The sequence below is a fragment of the Octopus bimaculoides genome, chromosome 4, assembly GCF_001194135.2.
Source record: "Octopus bimaculoides isolate UCB-OBI-ISO-001 chromosome 4, ASM119413v2, whole genome shotgun sequence".
Lineage (NCBI taxonomy): Eukaryota > Metazoa > Mollusca > Cephalopoda > Octopoda > Octopodidae > Octopus > Octopus bimaculoides.
Genome location: NC_068984.1, coordinates 31,074,377 through 31,080,769, shown reverse-complemented (window position 1 = coordinate 31,080,769; position 6,393 = coordinate 31,074,377).

Genomic DNA, 6,393 nt, shown 5'->3' with positions numbered 1-6,393 from the left:
AGCCAGTGGACTAAGGTAACACTTTTGTTTCTGATTTTGAGAACTCTGCAAAGGGTTCATGCAATTTTAACCAACACTGTTTCCTGCAGATTTTCTATCATCATATTTGTCTCAATCTTTCCTTCCAGTTTGTGACCTTCATATGTATTGTACCCAAGGTGATGACAATAACAGATATGACACTCATCTTAGTTATGAACCACAGTTTTACTTTAAATCATCTTAACAGGTCTTCATCTTTTCTTTGTTGCTTTTTTTTATCATAGGGCATTCAATATTAATGATTAAACAAGTTTTCTCTTTTATTTACAACCACTATACCCAGCTTTCATGATCACACTGAATCATTACCTCCCATAGCATCTTTACCTTGTCATTCTTAAGGGCTCGTTTTTGGATTTGCCTATACCACATCTTTGCTCAATCAAATCCATGCCTGCCACTCAGCTCCAAATGAATCATTCTTTCAACACAACTACTTCTTCTTTTGTAATCTATTTTGGTCAGCTTGTGTATAGAATCCCAATACTCCAGCATTGCATGAGGTATAATTTGTCATAAGCACTTGTTCTTGAGCAGCACAGATAGGTGTTTCTGTGTCTAACTTCAATTCATTCTGCCTTACTCAGTACTACCTTCCATCAACATCTGTTTTCCAGCTCACTTCTCTCATAAATTGCCTGTACATCTTTTTTCCATTTCCTTTTTCTTTTATCTTCTTTACTCCTTTTTTTTTCTTTGTATTCATCTGTCTCTCATTAAGTATTAAATATGTTTTGATCCTATTGAATGAAAAATTGAATCCTTAGAGTATTTGTGAACATTTAACATGTTCTTTTCTCTTTGATACAATTGAAACATTTTCACCAGAAGCTTTCAGCTCCATCTGAACTTTATGTACAAAAGATCATGCAACATTTAGAAGGTTGGCACTTTCTGAATCACTCTGTTCTGCACATGTGGCAACAATGACTGCATGTCTTTTCATTTATTGTGTTAGCATTTGATCTGATTTGTTTGATCAGAAAGAAATAGAAAAATGATTTTAATTGGTTGGAAGAAAATAGAACACAAATAATTGTCTTCAAGTCTTCAAATACATCTGGCACCCTGTGTACATATATATACATTTGTGTATGTGTGTGTGTGAGTGTGTGTATGTGTGTGTGAGAAGGAGAGAGAGAGAGAGCGAGAGAGAGAGAGAGAGAGAGAGAGAGAGAGAGAGTGTGTGTGTGTGTGTGTGTGAATTAGGTTCTTTTATGCAAATATTGACATAACTTCTATTACTTAAAAGATGATAAAAACTAGTACCTGACAGAGTAACGGTGTTGATATAGTCAACTAAAATCCCCAGAACAGTGCCCCTGCTTGGTCACATATAATGATGGAAACTAGCAAAAACATAAAGAAAAACTAAGCAAAGTTAAGCCTGTAAAATCACCATTAAATGCACTTTTGATACAACAGACAATTTGAAAACAAACATATTACTAGTGTAAGAGTTAAGGAACCTGCATTGCTGTGTAGTTAAAAAGTTTGTTCGTAACTATGTGGTCACAGGTACAGTTCCACTGTGTGGAAGCCTACTGTTATAGCTATATTTGTATAATATGAATACAAATGCACATGCATACATGCTTATACAAACCACCCTATATATATATATATATATATATATATATATGTTTTTACTTTAAGCAATGCAAGTGAATCATCAGGCCAGCAGGCCAGTAGGCCAGCAGGCCAGTAGGCCAGCTTTTTGATTAGTGCCAATGCAAAAAAAACTCTTAGCTTTGCAGACACTCTGCTGCTTCTGCTAAATATTAATAAATTATATGTGTGAGGCGGGGGGGGGGGCAGTTTGTGATTGTTCTGCATGTTTGCTAATATATGTCTGTGTTTATGTGCTAACATATAGCTGTGATCTAAAATAAGTACCAGGCTTAAAAATAACTAACAAAGTCAATATAATGGTTAAAACTGTCAAATTGGTGCCCAGAATGGGCATAGTTTAAATGATGGAAAAACATTTTAAAAACATTTAAATATATACCTGATATATTACATTAATATACTTTACTAGTAACGTAATGTCTTTTTAAATTTGAAAATAAAAAGCCAAAATGATATTTATATTTCAGTTAATTAATAAATACTAACATTGCAGTCAGTATCAAATTTTTTTCTAGTGAAATACTTTAATCTTTAGAAAGCTACATGTAACATCTTACTCCAAATGCTTGAAGCAAGAATTCATTGAGATTAAATATTACTCAAAATGACACTCCTGAATATAAATTGGCAGGAGCTTTGGATTTGGTTTTTTTAACTTTTCCTTAAGACTACACAAGTGAAATAAAATCATGTTTTCATTCCAAATATTCAGCTACTCAGTAACACATAAACTCTGGCTCCCCTATCTCAATTACTCTGAAAGTGGCTTCATGTAAAACGTATAGCACATCAAACTTAACCAAACAGATTGTTAGAGAATGTAAACACTTCAATATCCACTTGTTTAACTTAGTTAATAAAAAAGAATGTGTATGTGAGTGTATGAGTAAATGTACATGCATACACACACACAAATATATATACACACACACATATATATACACATATACACATACCTATATATATATATATATATATATATATATATATATATATATATATATATATATATATGTATACGTACACACACACATACATACATATGCAGATATACACTCACTCATACACATATAGTGAGATGGACTGACAGACAGTGAAGCCAAAATAATGCAAACGAATAGTAAATACTTTTACAGAGAAAAATATATTGATCTAATTACGATGTTAGTTAAAGAAGAATATTGTCTAGATAGTTATGTAAGATATCTATGGGATTGTGCAGTACAGTAGTAGTAAATTAGATACTATTGACGAATTTAGCCAGAGACCATCAGGTTTTGGAACTGACTAATCTGGCAAGATACAATCACTGCACTAATATTCTTTGGGGTTTAGATGATAATACTCTGCCAGAATTCCTCAGACAATAAGCAGGAAATAGAGCCATGAGCATAGGATGCTATACCTTATTGATTGAGCTTCGATTTCTCAGAGGTATAAATGGAAGACTTTTTAGTTCAGGTATGTTTCTCTTAACTGACATTAAGGTTTGACCTTTTCCTAAACTTTATTTTATTTTTACCTAAGTAGATTCGGGCTAAATGTTGACAATAGAAATAGAATGTTTCTTCATAATCTATAACTCTATTATTAACCTGAAAGACCCTAAATTACCTAAATCAAGTTAATAAATTGATTAAAACACATTCAGTTTGTATTAAATTTAGAAACTATTTGAATAGATTTTTATAGTACATTACCTGATAGCATTAATTGTTGATAAGGATTTTTACCTTTTTTATGTATTTTATATATATATTTTATCAAGCTTTTTCTGTTACAAAGCAAAATTACTTTACTAAATCCTGCATGTATTATTAGGGAAAATATATCCATGGCACTCCTATTACTCAAGGGTAGGGTAAAGGTCTTTCACTTTGCTACATGTTATTTGAGCCAGAACAATCTTAGAGCAGCACAAAGTATTGTTGCTGTTGTTGTTATTGTCATACTGTTGTTTAACCCCTGGCCAGACTGATTTATGGTCAGTCATTTAAATTATAACCGTTTGATCTTTTTCCGATATAGAGTATCTAAGACCTTATCTAATGTGCCCTTCCTTTATTTTTTTTTTGTTTTTCGTTTTAGTTTAAAGATTTGATTTAAGGGAAATATGGTTGCTAGTTTTAACATGCTGTTCAACTATGGTAGAAGTTTTTCCCTTGGTTCATTGTTGTTGTCCAAGCTAATTTTGATTGTTCATTCAAGAAAACAGCATGATATGATTAAACTTAACACTGAAAAACTTGCAACAATGAAGTTGCTTAGTGGCTTATTTTGAATAATTCAAGCTCAAATGACTCCATGAGAATAACTGGACAACCTTTGCTTTCTTTTGTAATTACACAAGCAAGGTTATTCAGAACTACTTGTCAATCCATTTCATATAATTATTATTTACATAGTTCATGGCAATGATTGGCATTATATTGGTTTCAAATTTTAGAACCAGGCCAGCTATTTCAAGGAACAGATAAGTTGATTACAACGACCCCAGTACTCAACTGGCACTTTATTGACGCTGAAAGTATGAAAGGTAAACTTGACTTTGGTGGAATTTGAGCTCAGAATGTAAAGACAGATAAAATGCCTTTTGCCCAGCATGCTTACGATTCTTCTAGCTCACACCTTCATGATTTATATCATATTAAAACACAGCATATTGTAGACATTGATCACTCATAGATATTACTATAGCTTAGCTTTTTACTTTAGGTCAGCTAAGCCTGATCCAGTAAGTGAATGAAAGTCAGTGAATTAAAGGCTTCCTACATTGGTGTACATTATCCAATGTCATTTATTTTTCTTTTTAAAAGTAGGTAGAAGAATTGACTACATAAAAGCACCCTATGAGCATAATTTCAGCAGAATTTGCTTTTGCAGATTCTTTATACTTCAACAGTTTCTGATTAGAGTCTTACATAGTTGACTTCAAACACTCAAAATTCAATGAAATTTCACAGTATTATGTATTTCATAATTTCTTACCAGATGTGAAAACCTATTTCTACACAAGTTTTGTCATTAAAAGCATTTAAACTCAGTAATTTTTGTCTTTAGGAATATTTAAGAATCAAAACACATGTATGTGTGTACACACACACACATACACACACACACACACACACACACACACACACACACACACATCATTCTTCTGCAACAATTTGGGCATGATTTTGTTTTGAAGTTAACTTCCTCTCAACAGCCTCAAAGTTTCTTATAATATTTGAGAATATAGTTCATGACATTTATCAGAAGACCAATTAATTATAGATGGTTATCTTATTAGATGGCTCATAAACCATAGCCATCACCTGCGAGAGACTATGACTTGGTAACGTATGCTATACTATTGCTGATGGTTTTAAGTTACTACATAAACATAAACAAACACTGACATTCTCTATTCCTTCTTCATTCTTGATATCAAATGGAACATCCAAGATGTAACAGACAGGGGAAGAAACCTGTACCAGCATTTGGTTTGCACTTATTTCCAATTGAAGAAACTAGAAAACCAAGAAATGAATTATATCGTTGAAGGATAGAACATGATCTTAAGGACATGCAGTTGATTCCTGGATTGCTTTGCCCAAGAATCAAACCTATGATTTTATGTTTGGGAGCTCACCACCCTACTGTCAAGGCCACATGCTTCCCTTTGACTGAGCAACAAAGAAAAATAGATTGCAGTTGAAAATGTTTTTAAAAAGAAGTAGAATTTCTTCTAAAAAATGTGAAAATATAAAAAGCAGCTCTGTCAGTTGCCTCTACTAATCCTGATGTCATAGGCTGTTTAGTTAATGTTTTCTACTTAGCATTTGGGCTGCATACTTAGAGAATTAATATTGTTATAACCTGACATAACATTGGCATATATCTTCAATAATTTAACAACTGAATTTTGATGATTTACTTAACTTTGATCCCATTCTAGATTAAAGTATTTTTGTTTATTACAAAATAGTTATTCAGTTATCTTTTTTTTTTTTTTTGTCAAAGAGCTTAAAAATCTAACTGCATATAATTTCTGCAAAATATTAAAAACTTACCCCTAAAAATTCTAGCCATCTTCTGTACATCCAGAATATATACTTCAGCCCTTACAAAGGAGAAATAAGGCCCATAATGCAATGCAGCTTCCACATCTGAGAAGATGTTCCTGCTACATGCACAAAGATCTCTAACTGTATTCCCCAACGAATGAACAGATTAGAAGCAATTGCTCAAACATGCACTCCATGTTGTATGTATTTCACAGAATGCTGCATCCTTGCTCTATTGTTTCTACTGCAACTACAATAGTTTTCTCTTGTCTATTCTTATATTGCTCCACTAAGGTGTGGCAAACTCACCCATTTCTCCTTGTGACCCATATCGTATTTATAATCTCCAACACTAACACTACTCACTTCATCCAGTCCTTCTTCTCCAGAACATTAATTTTCTGGAATTCCATTCCTATCCATGCAGGTATCAACCTGCAGTAGTTCAAGAAAAACATCGCCCACACTGATATTACCAATTTCAGAGGGTTTGTAAATGTGTTATGAAGACAATCTCTTCTTTCTCCATACAAAAACCATAAAATTTTCAAAGAAATAGTTTAGTGTTCACCAGCAAATTTTACCTAATTTATGTTACTTTCTTTCATATTAGCTAAAGTAGTACATTTTAAAGTTTATTAATTTCAATTTCATGTTATGCAATTTTAGT